The sequence below is a fragment of the Dromaius novaehollandiae genome, chromosome 12, assembly GCF_036370855.1.
Source record: "Dromaius novaehollandiae isolate bDroNov1 chromosome 12, bDroNov1.hap1, whole genome shotgun sequence".
NCBI lineage: Eukaryota > Metazoa > Chordata > Aves > Casuariiformes > Dromaiidae > Dromaius > Dromaius novaehollandiae.
In genome coordinates, this window is record NC_088109.1 from 286,269 (window position 1) to 296,802 (window position 10,534).

Sequence of the window (10,534 nt, forward strand, 5' to 3'; positions counted from 1 at the left end):
TTGTGAGGTCACAGCAGCCTGAATGCCTAGTAGGCCAGTGGCTCGTTCATGGCTGCTGGCTGTGCTTGTGAGGTCACAGCAGCCTCAGAGCCTCTGAGGCCAGTGGCAGGCTCCTGGCTGCTGGCTGTGCTTGTGAGGTCACAGCAGCCTCAGTGCCTCCTAGGTCAGTGGCCGGAGAATGGCTGCTGGCTGTGCTTGTGAGGTCACAGCAGCCTCAGTGCCTCCTAGGCCAGTGGCAGGCTCATGGCTGCTGGCTGTGCTTTTGAGGTCACAGCAGCCTCAGTACCTCCTAGGCCACTGGCAAGCTTCTGCCTGCCTGCTGTGCCTCGGAGGTCACAGCAGCCTCAGTGCCTCCCAGGCCAGTGGCAGGCTCATGGCTGCTGGCTGTGCTTGTGAGGTCACAGCAGCCTCAGTGCCTCTTTTGCCAGTGGCAGGCTCCTGGCTGCTGGCTGTGCTTGTGAGGTCACAGCAGCCTCAGTGCCTCCCAGGCCAGTGGCAGGCTCCTGGCTGCTGGCTGTGCTTGGGAGGTCACAGCAGACTCAGTGACTCCTACGTTAGTCTACAGCGCCCACTGCTGGCTGTGCTTGTGAGGTCACAGCAGCCTCAGTGCGTCATAGGTTAGTGGCAGGCTCCTGGCTGCTGGCTGTGCTTGTGAGGTCACAGCTGCCTCAGTGCCTCATAGCTTAGTGTTTAGCGCCCCCTCCTGGCTGTGCTTGTGAGATAACAGCAGCCTCAGTGCCTCCTAGGCCTGTGGCAGGCTCATGGCTGCTGGCTGTGCTTGTGAGGTCACAGCAGCCTGAATGACTCCTAGGCCAGTTGCAGACTCATGGCTGTTGGCTGTGCTTGTGAGGTCACAGCAGCCTCAGTGCCTCCCAGGCCAGTGGCAGGTTCACGGCTGCTGGCTGTGCTTGTGAGGTCACAGCAACCTCAGTGCCTCCTAGGCCAGGGGCAGGCTCCTGGTTGCTGGCTGTGCTTGTGAGGTCACTGCAAACCCAGTGCCTCCGAGGTCAGTGGCATGCTCATGGCTGCTGGCTGTGCTTGTGAGATAACAGCAGCCTCAGTGCCTCTGAGGCCAGTTGCAGGCTCCTGGCTGCTTGCTGTGCTTGTGAGGTCACAGCAGCCTCAGTGCCTCCTGGGTAACTCTGCAGCGCTCCCTGCTGGCTGTGCTTGTGAGGTCACAGTAGCCTCAGTGCCTCCTAGGCCAGTGGCAGGCGCATGGCTGCTGGCTGTGCTTGGGAGGTCACAGGAGCCTGAGTGCCTCCTAGGGTCAGTGGCAGGCTCATGCTTGCTGCCTTTGGTTGTGAGGTCACAGCAGCCTCTGTGCCTCGGAGGCCAGTGACAGGCTCCTGGCTGGTGGCTGTGCTTGGGAGGTCACAGCAGCCTGAGATCATCTCCGGCCACTGGAAGGCTCATGGCTGCCGGCTGTGCTTGTGAGGTCACAGCAGCCTCAGTGCCTCATAGGCAAGTGTCTAGCGCCCCCTGCTGGCTGTGTTTGGGAGGTCACAGCAGCCTGACTGCCTCCCAGGTAACTCTGCAGCGCCCCCTGCTCCTTGTCCTTGTGAGGTCACAGCAGCCAAAGCACCTTCCAGGCCAGTGGCAGGCTCCTGGCTGCTAGCTGTGCTTGGGAGGTCACAGCAACATCACTGCCTCCTAGGTCAGGGGCAGGCTCCTGGCTGCTGCCTGTGCTTGTGAGGTCACAGCAGCCTCAGAGCCTCTGAGGCCAGTGGCAGGCTCCTGGCTGCTGGCTGTGCTTGTGAGGTCACAGCAGCCTCAGTGCCTCCTAGGTCAGTGGCCGGAGAATGGCTGCTGGCTGTGCTTGTGAGGTCACAGCAGCCTCAGTGCCTCCTAGGCCAGTGGCAGGCTCATGGCTGCTGGCTGTGCTTGTGAGGTCACAGCAGCCTCAGTACCTCCTAGGCCACTGGCAAGCTTCTGCCTGCCTGCTGTGCCTCGGAGGTCACAGCAGCCTCAGTGCCTCCTAGGCCAGGGGCAGGCTCCTGGCTGCTGGCTGTGCTTGTGAGGTCACAGCAGCCTCAGTGCCTCTTTTGCCAGTGGCAGGCTCCTGGCTGCTGGCTGTGCTTGTGAGGTCACAGCAGCCTCAGTGCCTCCCAGGCCAGTGGCAGGCTCCTGGCTGCTGGCTGTGCTTGGGAGGTCACAGCAGACTCAGTGACTCCTACGTTAGTCTACAGCGCCCACTGCTGGCTGTGCTTGTGAGGTCACAGCAGCCTCAGTGCGTCATAGGTTAGTGGCAGGCTCCTGGCTGCTGGCTGTGCTTGTGAGGTCACAGCTGCCTCAGTGCCTCATAGCTTAGTGTTTAGCGCCCCCTCCTGGCTGTGCTTGTGAGATAACAGCAGCCTCAGTGCCTCCTAGGCCTGTGGCAGGCTCATGGCTGCTGGCTGTGCTTGTGAGGTCACAGCAGCCTGAATGACTCCTAGGCCAGTTGCAGACTCATGGCTGTTGGCTGTGCTTGTGAGGTCACAGCAGCCTCAGTGCCTCCCAGGCCAGTGGCAGGTTCACGGCTGCTGGCTGTGCTTGTGAGGTCACAGCAACCTCAGTGCCTCCTAGGCCAGGGGCAGGCTCCTGGTTGCTGGCTGTGCTTGTGAGGTCACTGCAAACCCAGTGCCTCCGAGGTCAGTGGCATGCTCATGGCTGCTGGCTGTGCTTGTGAGATAACAGCAGCCTCAGTGCCTCTGAGGCCAGTTGCAGGCTCCTGGCTGCTTGCTGTGCTTGTGAGGTCACAGCAGCCTCAGTGCCTCCTGGGTAACTCTGCAGCGCTCCCTGCTGGCTGTGCTTGTGAGGTCACAGTAGCCTCAGTGCCTCCTAGGCCAGTGGCAGGCGCATGGCTGCTGGCTGTGCTTGGGAGGTCACAGGAGCCTGAGTGCCTCCTAGGGTCAGTGGCAGGCTCATGCTTGCTGCCTTTGGTTGTGAGGTCACAGCAGCCTCTGTGCCTCGGAGGCCAGTGACAGGCTCCTGGCTGGTGGCTGTGCTTGGGAGGTCACAGCAGCCTGAGATCATCTCCGGCCACTGGAAGGCTCATGGCTGCCGGCTGTGCTTGTGAGGTCACAGCAGCCTCAGTGCCTCATAGGCAAGTGTCTAGCGCCCCCTGCTGGCTGTGTTTGGGAGGTCACAGCAGCCTGACTGCCTCCCAGGTAACTCTGCAGCGCCCCCTGCTCCTTGTCCTTGTGAGGTCACAGCAGCCAAAGCGCCTTCCAGGCCAGTGGCAGGCTCCTGGCTGCTAGCTGTGCTTGGGAGGTCACAGCAACATCACTGCCTCCTAGGTCAGGGGCAGGCTCCTGGCTGCTGCCTGTGCTTGTGAGGTCACAGCAGCCTCAGAGCCTCTGAGGCCAGTGGCAGGCTCCTGGCTGCTGGCTGTGCTTGTGAGGTCACAGCAGCCTCAGTGCCTCCTAGGTCAGTGGCCGGAGAATGGCTGCTGGCTGTGCTTGTGAGGTCACAGCAGCCTCAGTGCCTCCTAGGCCAGTGGCAGGCTCATGGCTGCTGGCTGTGCTTTTGAGGTCACAGCAGCCTCAGTACCTCCTAGGCCACTGGCAAGCTTCTGCCTGCCTGCTGTGCCTCGGAGGTCACAGCAGCCTCAGTGCCTCCTAGGCCAGTGGCAGGCTCCTGGCTGCTGGCTGTGCTTGTGAGGTCACAGAAGCCTCAGTGCCTCCCAGGCCGGTGGCAGGCTCCTGGCTGCTGGCTGTGCTTGGGAGGTCACAGCAGACTCAGTGCCTACCAGGCCAGTGGCAGGCTCCTGGCTGCTGGCTGTGCTTGGGAGGTCACAGCAGACTCAGTGACTCCTACGTTAGTCTACAGCGCCCACTGCTGGCTGTGCTTGTGAGGTCACAGCAGCCTCAGTGCGTCATAGGTTAGTGGCAGGCTCCTGGCTGCTGGCTGTGCTTGTGAGGTCACAGCTGCCTCAGTGCCTCATAGCTTAGTGTTTAGCGCCCCCTCCTGGCTGTGCTTGTGAGATAACAGCAGCCTCAGTGCCTCCTAGGCCTGTGGCAGGCTCATGGCTGCTGGCTGTGCTTGTGAGGTCACAGCAGCCTGAATGACTCCTAGGCCAGTTGCAGACTCATGGCTGTTGGCTGTGCTTGTGAGGTCACAGCAGCCTCAGTGCCTCCCAGGCCAGTGGCAGGTTCACGGCTGCTGGCTGTGCTTGTGAGGTCACAGCAACCTCAGTGCCTCCTAGGCCAGGGGCAGGCTCCTGGTTGCTGGCTGTGCTTGTGAGGTCACTGCAAACCCAGTGCCTCCGAGGTCAGTGGCATGCTCATGGCTGCTGGCTGTGCTTGTGAGATAACAGCAGCCTCAGTGCCTCTGAGGCCACTTGCAGACTCATGGCTGCTTGCTGTGCTTGTGAGGTCACAGCAGCCTCAGTGCCTCCTGGGTAACTCTGCAGAGCTCCCTGCTGGCTGTGCTTCTGAGGTCACAGTAGCCTCAGTGCCTCCTAGGCCAGTGGCAGGCGCATGGCTGCTGGCTGTGCTTGGGAGGTCACAGCAGCCTAAGTACCTCCTAGGCCACTGGCAAGCTTCTGCCTGCTGGCTGTGCTTGGGAGGTCACAGCAGCCTCAGTGCCTCATAGGTTAGCGGCAAGCGCCCCTGCTGGCCTTGCTTGTGAGGTCGCAGCAGCCTCAGTGCCTCCTAGATCAGTGGCCGGCGAAAGGCTGCTGGCTGTGCTTGTGAAGTGTCAGCAACCTCAGTGCCTCCGAGACCAGTGGGAGGCTCATGGCTCCTGGCTGAGCTTGTCAGCTCGCAGCAGCCTCAGTGCCCCCGAGGTCAGTTGCATGCTCATGCATGCTTACTGTGCTTGGGAGGTCACAGCAGCCTCAGTGCCTCTAAGGCCAGTGGCAGGCTCCTGGATGCTGGCTGTGCTTGGGAGGTCACAGCAGCCTCAGTGCCTCCTAGGCCAGTGGCAGGCTCCTGGCTGCTGCCTGTGCTTGGGAGGTCATAGCAGCCTCAGTGCCTTCCAGGCCAGTGGCAGGCTCCTGGCTGCTGGCTGTACTTGGGAGGTCACAGCAGCCTCAGTGCCTCCTACATTAGTCTACAGTGCCCACTGCTGCCTGTGCTTCTGAGGTCACAGCAGCCTCAGTGCCTCCTAGGCCAGTGGCAGGCTCCTGGCTGCTGGCTGTGCTTGTGAGGTCACAGCAGCCTCAGTGCCTCATAGGTTAGTGGCAATCGCCCCACCTGGCTGTCCTTGTGAAGTCACAGCAGCCTGAGTGCCTCCTAGGGTCAGTGGCAGGCTCATGGTTGCTGCCTTTGGTTGTGAGGTCATAGCAGCCTCTGTGCCTCGGAGGCCAGTGACAGGCTCCTGGCTGGTGGCTGTGCTTGGGAGGTCACAGCAGCCTGAGATCATCTCCTGCCAGTGGCAGGCTCATGGCTGCCGGCTGTGCTTGTGAGGTCACAGCAGCCTCAGTGCCTCCTAGGCAAGTGTCTAGCTTCCCCTGCTGGCTGTGCTTGTGAGGTCACAGCAGCCTGAGTGCCTCCAAGGTAACTCTACAGCACCCCCTGCTGGCTGTGCTTGTGAGGTCACAGCAGCCTCAGTGCCTCCTAGGCCAGTGGCAGGCTCCTGGCTGCTGGCTTTGGTTGTGAGGTCACAGCAGCCTCAGTGCCACCTAGGCCACTGGCAAGCTCCTGCCTCCTGGCTGTGCTTGTGAGGTCACAGCAGCCTCAGTGCCTCATAGCTTAGTGGTAAGCGCCCCTGCTGGCCTTGCTTGTGAGGTCACAGCAGCCTCAGTGCCTCAAAGGCCTGTGGCAGGCTCCTGGATGCTGGCTGTGCTTCTGAGGTCACAGCAGACTCAGTGCCTCCTACGTAATTCTACAGCACTCCCTGCTGGCTGTGCTTCTGAGGTCACAGCAGCCTCAGTGCCTCCCAGGCCAGTGGCAGGCTCCTAGCTGCTTGATGTGCTTGGGAGGTCACAGCAGCCTGAATGCCTCCTAGGCCAGTTGCAGACTCATGGCTGTTGGCTGTGCTTGTGAGGTCACAGCAGCCTCAGTGCCTCTGTGGCCAGTGGTAGGCTCATGGCTGCTGGCTGTGCTTGTAAGGTCACAGCAGCCTGAATGCCTCCTAGGCCAGTTGCAGACTCATGGCTGTTGGCTGTGCTTGTGAGGTCACAGCAGCCTCAGTGCCTCCCAGGCCAGTGGCAGGCTCCTGGCTGCTGGCTGTGCTTGGGAGGTCACAGCAGCCTCAGTGCCTCATACGTAAGTGTCTATCGCCCCCTGCTGGCAGTGCTTGGGAGGTCACAGCAGCCTCAGTGCCTCATAGGTAACTCTACAGCGCCCCCTGCTGGCTGTGCTTGGGAGGTCACAGCAGCCTCAGTGCCTCCTAGGCCAGTGGCAGAATCCTGGCTGCTAGCTGTGCTTGGGAGGTCACAGCAGCCTCAGTGCCTCCTAGGTCAGTGGCCGGCGAATGGCTGCTGGCTGTGCTTGTGAGGTGTCAGCAACCTCAGTGCCTCCGAGGCCAGTGGCAGGCTCATGGCTCCTGGCTGAGCTTGTGAGGTCGCAGCAGCCTCAGTGCCTCCGAGGTCAGTTGCATGCTCATGCCTGCTGGCTGTGCTTGGGAGGTCACAGCAGCCTCAGTGCCTACTAGGCCAGTGGCAGGCTCCTGGCTGCTGGCTGTGCTTGTGAGGTCAGAGCAGCCTAAGTGCCTGCTCGGCTGGAGGAAAGTTCATACCTGCTGGCTGTGCTTCTGAGGTAACAGCAGCCTCAGTGCCTCTGAGGCCAGTGGAAGGCTCCTGGATGCTGGCTGTGCTTGTGAGATCACAGCAGCCTCAGTGCCTCATAGCTTAGTGTTTAGCGCCCCCTGCTGGCTGTGCCTCTGAGATCACAGCAGCCTCAGAGCCTCTGTGGCCAGTGGCAGGCTCATGGCTGCTGGCTGTGCTTGTGAGGTCACAGCAGCCTGAATGACTCCTAGGCCAGTTGGAGAGTCATGGCTGTTGGCTGTGCTTGTGAGGTCACAGCAGCCTCAGGGCCTCCTAGGCCTGTGGCAGGCTCATGGCTGCTGGCTGTGCTTGTGAGGTCACAGCAGCCTGAATGACTCCTAGGCCAGTTGCAGACTCATGGCTGTTGGCTGTGCTTGTGAGGTCACAGCAGCCTCAGTGCCTCCCAGGCCAGTGGCAGGTTCACGGCTGCTGGCTGTGCTTGTGAGGTCACAGCAACCTCAGTGCCTCCTATGCCAGGGGCAGGCTTCTGGCTGCTGGCTGTGCTTGTGAGGTCACTGCAAACCCAGTGCCTCCTAGGGCAGCTGCATGCTCATGGCTGCTGGCTGTGCTTGTGAGATAACAGCAGCCTCAGTGCGTCATAGGTTAGTGGCAGGCTCCTGGCTGCTGGCTGTGCTTGTGAGGTCACAGCAGCCTCAGTGCCTCCTGGGTAACTCTGCAGCGCTCCCTGCTGGCTGTGCTTGTGAGGTCACAGTAGCCTCAGTGCCTCCTAGGCCTGTGGCAGGCTCCTGGCTGCTGGCTGTGCTTGTGAGGTCACAGCAGCCTGAATGACTCCTAGGCCAGTTGCAGACTCATGGCTGTTGGCTGTGCTTGTGAGGTCACAGCAGCCTCAGTGCCTCCCAGGCCAGTGGCAGGTTCACGGCTGCTAGCTGTGCTTGTGAGGTCACAGCAACCTCAGTGCCTCCTAGGCCAGGGGCAGGCTCCTGGTTGCTGGCTGTGCTTGTGAGGTCACTGCAAACCCAGTGCCTCCGAGGTCAGTGGCATGCTCATGGCTGCTGGCTGTGCTTGTGAGATAACAGCAGCCTCAGTGCCTCCTAGGGCCAGTGGCAGGCTCCTGGCTGCTTGCTGTGCTTGTGAGGTCACAGCAGCCTCAGTGCCTCGTGGGTAACTCTGCAGCGCTCCCTCCTGGCTGTGCTTGTGAGGTCACAGTAGCCTCAGTGCCTCCTAGGCCAGTGGCAGGCGCATGGCTGCTGGCTTTGGTTGTGAGGTCACAGCAGCCTCAGTGCCACCTAGGCCACTGGCAAGCTCCTGCCTCCTGGCTGTGCTTGTGAGGTCTCAGCAGCCTCAGTGCCTCATAGCTTAGTGGTAAGCGCCCCTGCTGGCCTTGCTTGTGAGGTCACAGCAGCCTCAGTGCCTCCCAGGCCAGTGGCAGGCTCCTGGATGCTGGCTGTGCTTCTGAGGTCACAGCAGACTCAGTGCCTCCTACGTAATTCTACAGCACTCCCTGCTGGCTGTGCTTCTGAGGTCACAGCAGCCTCAGTGCCTCCCAGGCCAGTGGCAGGCTCCTAGCTGCTTGATGTGCTTGGGAGGTCACAGCAGCCTGAATGCCTCCTAGGCCAGTTGCAGACTCATGGCTGTTGGCTGTGCTTGTGAGGTCACAGCAGCCTCAGTGCCTCTGTGGCCAGTGGTAGGCTCATGGCTGCTGGCTGTGCTTGTGAGGTCACAGCAGCCTGAATGCCTCCTAGGCCAGTTGCAGACTCATGGCTGTTGGCTGTGCTTCTGAGGTCACAGCAGCCTCAGTGCCTCCCAGGCCAGTGGCAGGCTCCTGGCTGCTGGCTGTGCTTGGGAGGTCACAGCAGCCTCAGTGCCTCATACGTAACTGTCTATCGCCCCCTGCTGGCTGTGCTTGGGAGGTCACAGCAGCCTCAGTGCCTCCTAGGCCAGTGGCAGAATCCTGGCTGCTAGCTGTGCTTGGGAGGTCACAGCAGCCTCAGTGCCTCCTAGGTCAGTGGCCGGCGAATGGCTGCTGGCTGTGCTTGTGAGGTGTCAGCAACCTCAGTGCCTCCGAGGCCAGTGGCAGGCTCATGGCTCCTGGCTGAGCTTGTGAGGTCGCAGCAGCCTCAGTGCCTCTGAGGTCAGTTGCATGCTCATGCCTGCTGGCTGTGCTTGGGAGGTCACAGCAGCCTCAGTGCCTCCTAGGCCAGTGGCAGGCTCCTGGATGCTGGCTGTGCTTGTGAGGTCAGAGCAGCCTAAGTGCCTGCTCGGCTGGAGGAAAGTTCATACCTGCTGGCTGTGCTTCTGAGGTAACAGCAGCCTCAGTGCCTCCCAGGCCAGTGGCAGGCTCCTGGCTGCTAGCTGTGCTTGGGAGGTCGCAGCAACATCACTGCCTCCTAGGTAAGGGACAGGCTCCTGGCTGCTGCCTGCGCTTGTGAGGTCACAGCAGCCTCAGTGCCTCTTAGGCCAGTGGCAGGATCATGGCTACTGGCTGTGCTTGTGAGGTCAGAGCAGACTCAGTGCCTCATAGGCCAGTGGCAGGCTCCTGGTTGCTGGCTGTGCTTGTGAGGTCACAGCAGCCTCAGTGCCTCCTAGGCCAGTGGCAGGCTCCTGGATGCTGGCTGTGCTTGTAAGGTCACAGCAGCCTGAATGCCTAGTAGGCCAGTGGCTCGTTCATGGCTGCTGGCTGTGCTTGTGAGGTCATAGCAGCCCCAGGGCATCATAGGTTAGTGGAAAGCGCAACTGCTGGCTGTCCTTCTGAGGTCACCGCAGCCTCAGTGCCTCCTAGGCCAGTGGCAGGCTCATGGCTGCTGGCTGTGCTTGTGAGATCACAGCAGCCTCAGTGCCTCATAGCTTAGTGTTTAGCGCCCCCTGCTGGCTGTGCCTCTGAGATCACAGCAGCCTCAGAGCCTCTGTGGCCAGTGGCAGGCTCATGGCTGCTGGCTGTGCTTGTGAGGTCACAGCAGCCTGAATGACTCCTAGGCCAGTTGCAGACTCATGGCTGTTGGCTGTGCTTGTGAGGTCACAGCAGCCTCAGGGCCTCCTAGGCCTGTGGCAGGCTCATGGCTGCTGGCTGTGCTTGTGAGGTCACAGCAGCCTGAATGACTCCTAGGCCAGTTGCAGACTCATGGCTGTTGGCTGTGCTTGTGAGGTCACAGCAGCCTCAGTGCCTCCCAGGCCAGTGGCAGGCTCATGACTGCTGGCTGTGCTTGTGAGGTCACAGCAACCTCAGTGCCTCCTAGGCCAGGGGCAGGCTTCTGGCTGCTGGCTGTGCTTGTGAGGTCACTGCAAACCCAGTGCCTTCTAGGGCAGCTGCATGCTCATAGCTGCTGGCTGTGGTTGTGAGATAACAGCAGCCTCAGTGCCTCTGAGGCTAGTGGCAGGCTCCTGGCTGCTTGCTGTGCTTGTGAGGTCACAGCAGCCTCAGTGCCTCCTGGGTAACTCTGCAGCGCTCCCTGCTGGCTGTGCTTGTGAGGTCACAGTAGCCTCAGTGCCTCCTAGGCCTGTGGCAGGCTCATGGCTGCTGGCTGTGCTTGGGAGGTCACAGCAGCCTAAGTACCTCCTAGGCCACTGGCAAGCTTCTGCCTGCTGGCTGTGCTTGGGAGGTCACAGCAGCCTCAGTGCCTCCCAGGCCAGTGGCAGGTTCACGGCTGCTAGCTGTGCTTGTGAGGTCACAGCAACCTCAGTGCCTCCTAGGCCAGGGGCAGGCTCCTGGTTGCTGGCTGTGCTTGTGAGGTCACTGCAAACCCAGTGCCTCCGAGGTCAGTGGCATGCTCATGGCTGCTGGCTGTGCTTGTGAGATAACAGCAGCCTCAGTGCCTCCTAGGGCCAGTGGCAGGCTCCTGGCTGCTTGCTGTGCTTCTGAGGTCACAGCAGCCTCAGTGCCTCCTGGGT